This window comes from Mauremys reevesii, linkage group 3 (assembly GCF_016161935.1).
Source record: "Mauremys reevesii isolate NIE-2019 linkage group 3, ASM1616193v1, whole genome shotgun sequence".
Classification (NCBI taxonomy): Eukaryota; Metazoa; Chordata; order Testudines; family Geoemydidae; genus Mauremys; species Mauremys reevesii.
This window is the reverse complement of record NC_052625.1, coordinates 185160489-185173985: the sequence shown is the minus strand read 5'-3', so window position 1 is coordinate 185173985 and position 13497 is coordinate 185160489. Positions and strand designations below refer to the sequence as shown.

At 41.9% G+C, this 13497-nt stretch overlaps 1 long non-coding RNA gene across 1 annotated transcript; it reads right to left on the bottom strand.

Moving 5' to 3' along the window:
- Window positions 1-8290: 8290 nt before the first annotated feature.
- On the bottom strand, window positions 8291-10125 carry LOC120401937. The gene is made up of 3 exons (XR_005596853.1): window positions 10037-10125; window positions 9219-9334; window positions 8291-8439 (listed from the first exon to the last, which is right to left on the bottom strand). It is a non-coding gene; the product is annotated as an uncharacterized LOC120401937 (long non-coding RNA).
- Window positions 10126-13497: the final 3372 nt, after the last annotated feature.

Below are 13497 nucleotides of genomic sequence, written 5' to 3'. Positions count from 1 at the left end.
TCAGACACCCCCAAACAGAGCTCACTCACTTCTCAGCCTGGTGTTCAGCCCAACATTCAGGACATCCTGGTCTTCAGACTTTTCTGTTCAACTAGAGCTTCAACCTAGATTTCTAACTAAAGGATTGGGGCCTAACACAGGGCTGCCTGGCTGGGCAAAACTGCTGCAACAATTCTCTGCCTCTTGCAGCTGCTCCACAGGCATTCTCATCCTCAGTCATTCTGATCATCTGATCATATCTCAGGTTCTCAGGTTAGGTTCTCTCTATATCCAAGTTTCAGAGATTAGTCACTTTCTCCCTCTCTTCCCTCCCCACCCAGAGTCAGTGGATCTTCTACACCAACTCACAATCACAGTTTATGAAGGGGCTGCCTAATCAACCCAGTTATGACGCTCTGCCCTCCACTCTCTGAACCCTCCTTGTTGACACTCTCCAACATGAACCTGAACCCCCCTGTTCCAGACCCCATGCCCCACACTCCATACCCCACCTGTCCATAAGCACTTGCACCCAAGCTGAGAGCCATCATGGTAAACCCTTCCATATCTGATTAATCATAAGGAGAATATTTCCTTTTTTTCTTTCCCAAATTTCTTCCCAAAAGTATTTCTGAAATAAATACACTCCCACCAAATTTCTTTTTCCCAATGTTTTCACCAAAATCTTTTGACTTCACCCAATTCCCTCCCAAAACATGTTCAAAAGAGACTTCATTCCCTCGATGTCCGGCGTGCCAAAAAAACCTAAACAAAGCCAAAATCAACAAGAAAGATTTCCATACCAGAAAGATTGCATTGTCAAACTAGGCATTGTCAAACACTAAAAGTTCTTCTAGTCTGCCTATTAGCATTACACACATCATACCAGATCCATCACCAGAGAGATCATGAGAGCAGTCACAGAGAGCACAGGCTGCCTGCAGCACAGCACCTCTTCCAGCAGATATAAGATATTTGCAAAGCGGCCACCTGGAGCTCCATCACTCTGCCACATATTTTCTACATTTCATGTTAGATCTCTGTTAGTTCTCTGCATTATCAGAAACACACTTACTATTGGCTTCCTACTATTGGCTTCCTCACACCCAACTCCAGTCTGAGCGCTGCTTCAGCACCACAGACATAGGTCACATGGGGGGGGACAAAAAGAAGAAAAACTATTGGAACTTAAGGAGTTACTTATTGTAATTGGAAGTGCTTTGAGATGTGTGGCCTCCTCTCATTCACTACGCCCTCCTTCCCTCTGTTTTGGATTCTAAGATGAAAACAGTAAGAGGAGTTGGCTGAGAGGATCTCTAGTCTTCTATACCCTCAGTTGGGAGTATGAGGAGACCTGCTGCACATATGCGGGCCAATAGACATTGCTTTTAAGAATTTCTGGACTCAGCTGCATACCATGTGTGGAATACAGATAGGGACCACACATCTCAAAGCACTTTCAGTTACAGTAAGTCAGTACTTAATAAGTAAAGTTTTTTGTTTCTTCTTAATTCCCTCCTAATTCCCACTATACTATGTATTAGTCTGTAGTCTGTGATTCTGATGGCTGATTTGATCTGATAATGAAATATGAGAAATGAGAGAAAGATTAGAGAAATACTTGGTTAGACACTGACTTACTTACTACTTTTTTTTCTTTTTGTGAAATGTGAACCTAATTCACTCCTCTAACTCTACCTATTATTTCTCTTTTCTTTCATCAGAATTTTTATCAGTCTTCTTCCCCCAGAGGAGACTCTCCAATCCTCTCTTCATTCCTCTTTTACTTTGGACCTCCTTTTTCTCTCCTCCAAGTTCTCTTTATCTTTTAGGCACACACACATATAAAAAGAGAACTGGAAATAGTAGCACTGTTGTATTAATTGGGGGCTGTGTTTGGTGGGGAGGAAATTTGGGTCTACTCCTGTCCATCCTGAAACAAATGACAAAACTACCATTGCCTGTAGTTATGCCCATGCTACAAGCAGGATTAGCTACTTCAACTTTATTACCATTACATAAAGAAGAAAAGCCCTACAAATTGAGAGCTTTGTTGAGTAAAAAGTAGGTTTAGGCCTTGAAACAACTGTATAAGAATGAGCAATTACAAGTTATGATAAAGTGATGGTAATAATAAAAAAGGAAAGGATACATCATGCTTAGGTTTGATACAAGTATAGCATCCTACATAACTTTTCCAAAGCTGCTGTGGTTAAAAAAGGGAAATGGAAATTGGAAGTGACAGTGTATTGCAGATGTTTCAAGATCTATAGAAAACTATTAATGCATATATAAAATTTGGACCCAATAATTATTTTGTACAGTAATTCTAAATATACCTAATGAAAAAGCCAGGTATCTACTAACATATTTCCAATGTATTTATTAATTTTGCTGTTGTACTTTGGTTACAAATTCAAACAAATTAGTCTCTGGGTGATATGTAAGACACCTTGAATTGATCCTCTAGTGGAGCATGAAAATGCAATTTGGAAAATGTCTTTGTGCTGAATACTGATAATTGCATTGCTGAAAAACAATAGTGATGCATAAAGTTAGGAAACATAATTAATTATTGGAACAATGCTAATTAAATTAGATTTAAGTATATTTAATACTATGTGCAGAGCTGGTGCAAGGATGTTTTGCGCCCTAGGCGAAACTTCCACCTTGTGCCCTCCCCGAGGCCCTGCCCTGAGGCTCACCCCCGTGGCAGCTCCCCACCCCCCACCCTCATCCCTGAGACACCCCCCCGCCCCAGCTCATCCCTGCTCTGCCCCCATCCTGAGCACGCCATCGCTGCTTCACTTCTCCCGCCTCCCAGGCTTGTGGCGCCAATCAGCTTAGGTGCCACAAGCCTGGGAGGTGGGAGAAGTGAAGCAGCCACAGCATGCTTGGGGAGAGGCGGGGCAGGGAGTTCCCCGGCGTGCTGCCCCCCCCTTACTTGCTGCAGGCAGCCCTCCCCGTGCTCCACTGCTCCAGCTCCCTCCGCCTAAATACCGGCGGTGACCGGGGCGGCTGAAGATCTGGCCGCCGCAGTCGCTGCCGAAGAAAATGCTGCCCCCCAAATCCTAGCGCCCTAGGCGACCGCCTAGGTTGCCTAAATGGTTGCACTGGCCCTGACTATGTGCATTAACTTGATTTAGAGAGCAAATGGTACATTAAAAGTAAAAGCATGATTTATAATACCTCATGTAATGTTCAGTTGTTCAGTATTTCCAAACAGCATGCATCTCATAAATGCCTCCCCTTTAGATCTTAAATTGGGTGAAACTACTGTCAAATTTAGGTTTTTTGTCCAAATGTCCTTGCCCAATCAGCCCCAGGCTCCGAAAGCCAGCACCTCCTCAGCACCTCCTCAGTCTCAGCGCCTCCTTCTCAAACCTAGCCTCCCAGTTAAAAAAAGGTAATAATTGGAGATATACCAATCTCCTAGAACTGGAAGGGACCTTGAAAGGTCATTGAGTCCAGCCCCCTGCCTTTGCTAGCAGGACCAATTTTTTGCCCCAGATCCCTAAGTGGCCTCCTCAAGGATTGAACTTACAATCCTGGGTTTAGCAGGGCAATGCTCAAACCACTGAGCTATCCCTCCCCCCTATTCTCAAATGTCTCACAATACACCCTTTTTTTTTTAACTTTCTACAGTTTGGCGTTTCTAGGTTGTAGGAATTGAAAAAATCATGAGACTCAGAAAGTGAACTATTTTGGTCAATTTTTACTTGATTAGAACTTGGCAACTAATTAACTGATTTTCTTCATCCACATCAGAAAAAATCCAGTTTTATCCAAAGATTACATGCTGAAATTTTGGGTCAGATACAGTGTGTTATTCCTATAAAAAAAACCCAGAATGATCTCCTACTTTAGTTGCAATATAAAATGCAACCTTACCTATGGTGTAGCAATTGCTCCACCATAATACTGTGTGACATCTTGCTATTACAATTCTCTCTTCGTTACATGAGCTCCCAAGTATTCCACAAGTTTTTTACTGTTTATTTTGACATCCATCTTCTGATCTGCATGGATGAGATACTGTATTTCTAACAGAAACAAACAGCTGCATGACAGAATTGTAAAGTAATATAATGATCCAATAAAACATATGGAGGCTTCTGAGCAAATGAAAAGACTTCATTTAAAATCTGAATGAAATTTGATTTAACTTCTTCCTGTATTAAATGTCTCCCCTCTTTGTAAGTAGATAGTTAAATGTACCAGACACACTAGATATTGATAAGAAGTATGTAGGTAGAAAAATATTTACTCTACCTACCAGCAAGGACTTGCCTAATCCTATTCTGACTGAAGTCAATGGAAATTTTACCATTAACTTCAAAAAAGTGGGTCCTAAGAGTGGATAACATTTCCAAAGCAGTGCCATGAGCCTAAAGCTTAATAACAAAGTTATTCACAAAAATGACTGAGATAGAGGTCACCCTGCAATTAGGTAGAAAAATTAGCCTTAAAATGGTTATTTTACCATCTTTCCTGAATTTTTAGGACATTGTAGTTTTAACCTCTCATAAAGAACCCTGATAACCTATTCGCTTCCTTCTGATTTTATGAAAAAAGGTGTATAATTTACTTAGGAATCAGAACTAGAAGTGTGTCTTCAGTTGTTGAGGAAGTACTAATAATAGATAAAGGCAAATTAGATTAGGTGAAATACTTGCTGTGTAGACAAAATGTGATGGTAGGCTCGTTTGGAATCACAAGACCTTGGTAATAAAGATCTTCTCTATTTGGATTTGAATAATAGTACTATAACCCTCCTTTCCCTCCTGGGTTACTTGAGAGTAGGCAACTCTCACCTGTTGCCTGGGTGCCTTACCTCATTAAGGATAATGGAGATCCTGGGGATCCCAGATTGTTACTGGAAGATTTGAATCCAATTATACTATACCACTGATGTAGCCTAAAGACACTGCTTTTAATTTAAAACCTTAATTCTTAATTTATTTAAACCGATAACCAAGGTTGTGGTCTGCCCTAAAGGAATTGCCAGGGAAGCAAACTAGCCTTACTGACCCTTGAAAGGACATGGATACAGTCCTCCAATCAAAGATAGACAAGCAAGCAATAAATCTTCAAAAACAAAAATAATATTTTATTTAAAGTGAGTGGTTACAATAAAAGAATAGAAATAGATGGAATAGTGGAATGGTGGTTATAGTTAAGGGAAAGAAGCGGTGCAACAAATGAAAAACACACTAATACAATAACAATCTTAGTTAACTCTATAGCATATACCAATATAACAATTAAACATACAATACTAAATACTTAATACAAAACATCCAGTAAGCGCAGGCCAAGTGGTTATTAGATGGGTAGGGGAAGATCTCATTCAGACCACAGCCAGCCAGGTTTATTTACAAACGAAACCCATATGCTATTGGATAGCAAATAAAAGAAAATTGGACTTAAACAGACACAGCAATTCCCTCTGATTGTCTATGTAGGCCCTTCTGCACTGTCAGATGTAGGGAATGCTGTCCTCTGTTGCCCACTGTTGGTGGCTGCTGCTTTGTTGACACTTGCCATTGTTTGCTGTTTCTGAGGTAAAAGCATTGTTCTCTGGTGACAGCTATGGAGGCCTGCTTGGCTGCTGCTGCAGTAGCCTCCTACTGTCTGGGTAGCTGGAACAGCTGTTGTATGGGCAACCTTGGAATTCTTTGGTTGGTGCTGATGCTTAGGTAGAGGCTTTCTGGAACCCCAAGGCAACCCCCTCCCAAAGCCTAACAAGACTCCACCCCAAAAGCTGCCTAACAATCCTCTTCTTCCCAGGTGGATGTCTTGCAGCTTCGTCTCTCTTCCAAGGTCCCTATCCCACTACAGGGGTCCGCTGGCTCTGTCCCTAGCCCCGCCCAGTCATATGTACCTACATGTGATAGGAAGTTGCATATATTCCTGTGGGCTACAATGTATCTCTATAGATTTTGCTGAGTCATTCCCCACAGGAAATGATGCAATACTGTCTCCCGATTGCATCAACCCTATACATTCCTATGGACTGCTATGTATTCCTATGGGAATTTTTCAGATGACCTGTGGGTGACCCCAGGAGCTGTCAATCAAAGTTCCTTACTGGAAGTGAAATTTACCATTGCATCACAGGAAATGTAATTATTACATCATAAGTAATGGACCCCCATCTTCCTTAGAGATGGAACCTATATCTGCCATTACTGGATTTTCTAATTTAAACTATGATTAATTTATATTTAATTAAAGCTTTACTTTTAAAACTAATTACTGTTTTAGACATTCCAAAGGGCCCTGATACTATCACGACTCTTTTTTATCCCCAATTACACAAATTATAATTTCTCTGAATTTAAACCCCCTTCCAAGGTTTTTTTTTGGTAATCCCTCATGTAAGATGCTGTAAGGCAACTCAAAACAGCTAAAGGAAGAACCTTTCGCTACAAGATGATATGGGGAATTAGGTGGTAATCCGCTAGTCACTCCTCTGCAGCAGTGCTTTTACTCCTATGAATACCTATACTTGGCAGTGCCTCCACCTGGACAGGCACTGCATTCACCTGTGCGTATACCCTGGTTGCCTCCAGGAACAAAAATATAAATAATGGCTTAGAAGCAATAAACACCCACAATAAAACCAGTGCAATTTTACATAAAAAGTTATCCTAACACGATAGATTAAGTTATGTCTATAGCAGATCAGTAGGTGGCACTGCAATGGCTCAACTAATGGCTGCAGCTTTCCACAGCAAGTTGCAACATAAACCTAACCAACACGCTTGGCATTATACACTGATCTACCACATCCCTGAATGCACTCTCCCTTGAGTTTATGGTCCTTGTGCTGGTTTGCTGGGTGAGCAGGAGTTCAGGCCAGCACTTTGTAAGTCTGGCAAAGGCAGTCCAGGTGAAGCGAGAAAGAGTGAGGCAATTTTGTATTATGACCATCTTATGTTAACAGTACTAGCTGGCAATAACAGTTGTTATGTTAGAGAGCAATAACCCAGAGGTAACTCACTCTTTCCTAAAATTGGCTGTAAGCCAAATTCAGATCTGCTGCACAGCGGACAGTCTCCAGCTTCTGCTCTCAATGCCTAGCTGTGGAGGAATCCATAAACTAGGGCATAGCACTAACAAGTTGCCAGCTGTAGTGTAGTCTTAACCCTGGTTATGTGTCTTCAACCCTGGCAACTCAACACCAGGACTCTGTCACAGGGTCTCTTGGGCCAGACCCAAAGGGGAGCAGCAATTCTCTGTTCCACTTCCCTGACTACAAAATTGAGGCCGTCAATCCTCTGCACTATTCTATGACGCAGGAAGCTCAGTCCAGGCCCAGAGAGCAGCCAGCAGTGCATCCTGGGACTTGCAGTCTTTCAAAGCAAGCAGATACTATATAGAGATCTGTCTAATCAGGACACCTCTGAAAGGATTCAGAGGCTCCTCAAATAGGTGTGCCTACATTACTATTATCATAGTTTGCTCCGAAAGAGATGGATACAGTACCCCTTTGAAAAATCTGGACCCTGTCTGGTTTTCTTCTCTCTTCTACTAATCAGACCAATACTTGGAAACTGAGAGCAGGTCTACACTTAAAACGCTGCAGCTGTGGTGCTCTAGACCTTTAGTGAAGATGCAACTATGCTGACAGGAGAGCTTCTCCTCTTGGCATAGTTAATCCACCTCCGTGAGAGGTGGTAACTTTGTTGATGGGAGAAGCCCTGTCTACACTGGGGGTTAGGTTGGTATAACTGCGTCACTCAGGAGTGTGGATTTCTCACACCTCTAAATGACATAGTTATACTGATGAAAGTTTATAGTGTAGACTTGGCCTGAGATTAAATATGTAGGCATTTGTGTAAGGGAAAGAGTAGAATGATGCTATGTTTCCCCATTATTTCTTCCCCAGCAGTTCTCTGGCCACACACCCTCTTTCTGGAAATCAAGAGGAGCATTGGCATAGGAGACACTACACTGGCCCTATGTCACTTTGAGATTCCCCATCCATCTACATCCAGAGAACCCCAGGTAGCTGGTTAAGCTAACTAAAAGCAAGTGAAGTCGGGGCCAGAATATTATCTCATGGGTAAAATCTTCAGCTGATAATCTTAGTTACCACCTTAGTAAAGTGCTTTGAGAGCTACTAATGAAAAGTGCTAGATGGCAGATAGGTAGTTATTAATTATTATTATTAAATGTAAAAAAATTGTCAAGAGCTAGGTAACTATATTATAAGGGACTTAAAAAGTCAGAATGATAATCCCATACAAAAATTGTGCCAGAGGAACATAAATACAGTAAAGTTAAGCATTATTAGTTACAGAAATGCTCATTTTAAAGTTCTATACTGAAGGGAAGTTGTCACTCCAGGTTCAGGTGAGAGCGTTGATATCCCACCAGGGGAAACTTGTACTGCTGTTGTCCTTACTCTGTCTGTTCTGTGAATAGAGGACTTCATTCTCCAGAGCTGTCAATCTAATGAGCAATATAAAATAAAAATATATAATAAACTCTCTTTATAATATTACTATGTGTCTGATATTCTGATATGAAAAGCTTACTCCAGCCTTTGGATAAAAATGCAAATATAGCCCATTTGCTTCCATTTCTTCTGTGGCATGCAGGAGGTGCTGGGGGGAGGGGGAGAAATGGGGGCAGGAAGAGGTGGAGGAAGGGGCAGGGGCAGGGCGTGGGTGGAAAGAGACAAGGTGGGGGCTTGGAGGAAGGGGTGAATGGGGACAGGGCCTAGGGCAGAGTGGGGGGTCAAGTGCCCCCCGGGATCTGAGTAAGTCAGTGCCTATGATGCAGAGCACCCATCCTGACTCCTCTTCCTATCTCTGATACCGTGACTCGCCATGTTCCTCCAACTTCCCATACTCCCCATGCAGAGCACCATCCCAACTTCCCCGAACACACCAACTTCCCCCTGTTGTATTGATGGAATAATGGGTTCCAAAGAATCAGAGGTGTTAACATGACCCTGAAACTGTCCAACATTAAATAATTTTAAACAAGATTTGGGGTTTGGTGTACAAATACCTAAGACTGTTTAGTACCATGGCAAACACTGTATTACAGATCCTTTAAAACCTTTTATTAAAGATACATAAAAGACAGAAACACAGTTTAAGCATTTCAAATATAAAATATTAAGTAAGGCTTTCATTTTAACAAAAACATTCCTTGTTCCCTTCCTTCCCTTTAGCTGAAGAGAGTCTTTAGAAAGAACCCCTCCTTGTTTAACAGTCTCTTACATGGTATTAAAGATGGTAATAACTGTTCTTTTGGAGAAGAGAGAAGAAGCTATTTAGTTTCAGCCCATCCATTTCCAATTGTGATGGTTTGTGCTGTTGAAGTTCAATCCCATTTCCTAGAAGACAAAACAAAACAAACACACACACAGGGAGAAAGAAAAGAATAGCAAAGATAGAAAATCCAACTTGTCTCTGTTGTTGACTTGCAATCCCATTGCTGGAAAACACAGGCCCAGTACACATTCTTATCAGCCACTCTGAGACCTGGAAAATTTGTACCAGCACCAGACTGTTTAGGACATTGCTTTTAGCTGCCTCTCTGATCATATGCTCACAGCAGTCTTGCAAAATATACAGTCTTGACTCACTAAGCCAGACTCTTTATTAAATAAAAGGCAAAAGGAGAGAAATAGAAAAGAAAAAAGGCAGGGAAGGAAAAGGACACTCTGTGTGTTTGTGTGTGTGCGTGAGAGAGAGAGAAAGTCTCACATCTTAGATGATGTTTAGGATTCAGCTGGAATCAGTGGAGGTTGCAATATCATCTGAGTCCCTCTTTCTGGTCTGGTCAGGTCATTTTTTGGGTTCAGGGTGACAAAGGCCAAATGATGTTGCAGTGGATCCCAGTGTCCCAGCTAGGGTAACCAGGCATCCGGTTTTCAATCGGAATACCTGGTCGAAAAGGACTCTGGTGGCTCTGGTGAGCACCGCTGACCGGGCCGGTAAAAGTCTGGTTGGCAGCGCAATGTGCCTAAGGCAGGATCCCTGCCTGCCATGGCTCTGCATGGCTCCCGGAAGAAGCGGCATGCCATGACATTTACCTGGTAGAGCGTCCCAGCCAAACAGCTTGGATATTTCTGTTTCTTTGCTGCCTCTACGGTGTAACCAGTAGACTGCATCCATGTTCCACCTAAAAAGTACCTATGAAAAGTGAAAGATATTTTGTTCAAAAATATTTCTGTCCAGAGTGGCGGGGTGTGAAAATAGTTAGATCAACACTCTAGTTTCAACATCTGTCAAGAACATTCTAATTGGCAAAGGTATTGTACACTTCTTGATACTGGCAATAGATGGAAGGTTAGCAGTTGTGTATGTTATACAATAATATTGTAAAACTGAAATGTAGCGTATAAAAGCTTATAATTAATTTTACAAGTAAATTTAATGCATCATGGCTTTATAATGCTAGCAGAAAAAACAGCTAATCATGTCATAGGATATAGATTACCTGTTTGATATTAAGTGCCCATTTACACTAGAAACCTTTGCCGCTACAATACTGTCGATTAAGGATGTAATTTTTATGGCATTTCTATACAGGCAAAAGCCCTAGAGTACGCACAATTATAGCTGTATAATAGTGCTGTTTGCCAGTATAGATTATCTCACATGGGGAACTGGTATAAACTGTACTGGCAATAGCAATCTTTTGTTGGTACAAGCTGCATCTAAACTGGAAGGGTTTGCTGGTATACCTATATCGGCAAACCTTCTAGTGATACTATACTTAAGTGTAATTCTTGTTCAATATAGACCTGATTCAAGCCCACTAAATAAGAGGAGAGATTTCTGTTGAAATCAGTGGGGTTTGGATCAGTCTCTATATGAGAACATAAGATTCTGGGTGGTGATGGTTGAAAAAGAATTTAATATCCTATTTTGTTAGCAGCTGACATTGTTTTTTAGCTGATTTGAACCATCCAAAGAATTTTCTAGCCAATGATGATACCTGAAAATTGAGAAATATGTTAACAGAACTCACTGTTTAATGCCTGCACACTTCCTAAAAGGGATGCTTCTTTGTCTATTACTCAGGGCCAGCACAACCCATTAGGCGACCTAGGTGGTCGCCTAGGGTGCTAACATTTGGGGGGCGGACAGCTGCGAGCAGCGGCACAGGAGGCAGCTAACAGGGCTGCCAACAGGGGAGTTAGCGTGGGAGTTGCCATTGGAGGAGCAGGTCTGTTTGTGTAGTGTTTGTATCTGCCGTAGAGGCCCAGAGGGGCAGGCTGCTGAAGGGGCAGGAGCCAAGGCAGAGGACACACCGAGGATGAGAGCATGCAGCAGAGTACTATATATGCATGAGTGTCGCCTAATAGAGCTGCTGGAGGAAAAGATCAGGGCCTAGGCTGCAGGAAAAAACTGATGAGAGACAGAAGGGGGTTTGAGAGGCTGATGGAGCAGGGGATACACAGCTGAGGCCAAGGGGGGGGAAGGGGAGGAGGAGGAAGATGGAAGGTGGGTGGAAGTGGGTGACTGTGACAGAGAAGCAGGCAAGGAGAGAGTGAGAGAGGAGGGAAGGAAGAGGCAGGTTTGAAGGTTTGGGAGATGAGGGAGAGAGGGGCAAGTGGTAACTGACAATGGGGAGGCAGGAAAAAAAAAAGAGCAGCAGGCAGTCCCATAGATAAAGGGGGAGGTCGATGGAAGTAGCACCAAGTTTGGGCCCAGGGAGGATACAGGACAGGCCTGTGACCAGGCCGATCCGGAGAACAGAAGGAGGCTTTTTGGGGACAGACAACTGTTCTCAGGGGGGATCCACCCTAAGTAGGGAAGGGAAGTAGACTCTAGAGGGAGGCTGGCTCATCTGATTAAAAGAGCTTTAAACTAGAAATTTTCACATGGGAGTGAGGACAACAAGAGTGGGGACAGATTCTCTACAAGTCATACTGGAAGTACTGTGTCCCTACCCCTGTAAAAAAAAAGAGAGAGAGGAGCCCAACAAAAAAAAATTTAGTGTGTGTCACCAATGCGAGAAGCTTAGGTAACAAAATGGAGGAACTGATAGGAGCTTTTTAATTTTTTTTAGAGGTAAACACTAATAGGAACTGCTTGATCATGGTTGCAAAAAATATAATAAATAAGCTTTCAGCTTTTCCTAGACATGATAAATAAAATTCTTCTTCATCAAGTTGCTGAACAAGGGGGGGGGGGATGCCATTTAGATTTTTTTTGGGTGTAACGAGACCTTGTTGAGGACACATTGTTGGGGGACAAATAAATGGAGGATAATCAATAGTGCATCTGAGACTAGGGTGGTAGGAAGTATTAAAACCAAACAGTTTTTTTTTTTTTATAAATAGGAAAAAAAAAGAAAGAAGAAGTGGGACCGCTTAAAACTTTAAATGGAGTGGAGATTAGGGATAACTATTTTTGCTGACCTGGGAACCAAAGAGTAGGAGTGGGCTGATAAAGTTTGCGGATGACACAAGTTGGGGGTATTGTCAATTCGTTTGGATGTTTGTGTTTGGTTTTCCATGTTAATTTAAGAGGATGAAAAAACTAGAAACAAGGTACAAAAAGGGCCACTAGATGATCCGAGGAATGATGAAAGGACTTGAGGAGCTCAGTTTTGTTTTCCCCTTAACCAAAGAAGGGAGAGAGATAGATGATTACTTCTTTTAAATATATCAGAGGATAAATACCAGGGAAGGAGAAGAATTATTTTATTTATGGATGGAGGATGGTATGATAGGATAAGGATCAATAGTCAAATGGTCAATTATGTGCCTGGTGTGATGTTTTCTTTTCTTTTGTTTTGGTTTGGCTGGAGAGCCGCATGCTGCTTGGGTTCAGCACCGCGCCATTTTATGGGGGGGAAGGAATTTTCCTCCAGGAAGATTGGCTATGGCCCTGGCTAAAAACATGTTTTAAAATGTATCCAGAGAGCAAGGTTATCACAAATCTTACTGCCTTATAGGCGAAACTGCATAATATCAAACTTGCTTTGATCCCCCAGAGTGCGCAGCCCCTCACCCCTGTGCCACCTTCCGCCACCTAGAGCGGCAAAAAAGCTGGCAGCGCTCCTGCTATTACCATACTTTCTGCCACTGCCTAAATGTGATCTATTTATTGAATAAACTGGAACTTAAATGCTTCAGTATAAATATGAAAACATGTTTTAAAATGTAACCAGAGAGCAAGGTTATCACGAGTGTTTGGAATCTCTAGTATACACCTCTACCCCAATTTAACGCTGTCCTTGAGAGCCAAAAAATCTTACTGCCTTATAGGTGAAACTGCATAATATCAAACTTGCTTTGATCCCCCAGAGTGCGCAGCCCCTCACCCCCCAGAGCGCTGCTTTATCACATTATATCCGAATTCATGTTATATCGGGTTGCATTATATTAGGGTAGAGGTATAATATATTGATAATCGTATATTTCAGTAAATATAGTTATAGTTTATGGCTACGTTTAGTATATATGTATTGTAGTGAATTATTTCCTTTTACATATGCATTTGAAATATATATATTATGAATCTCACAAATGCATTATGA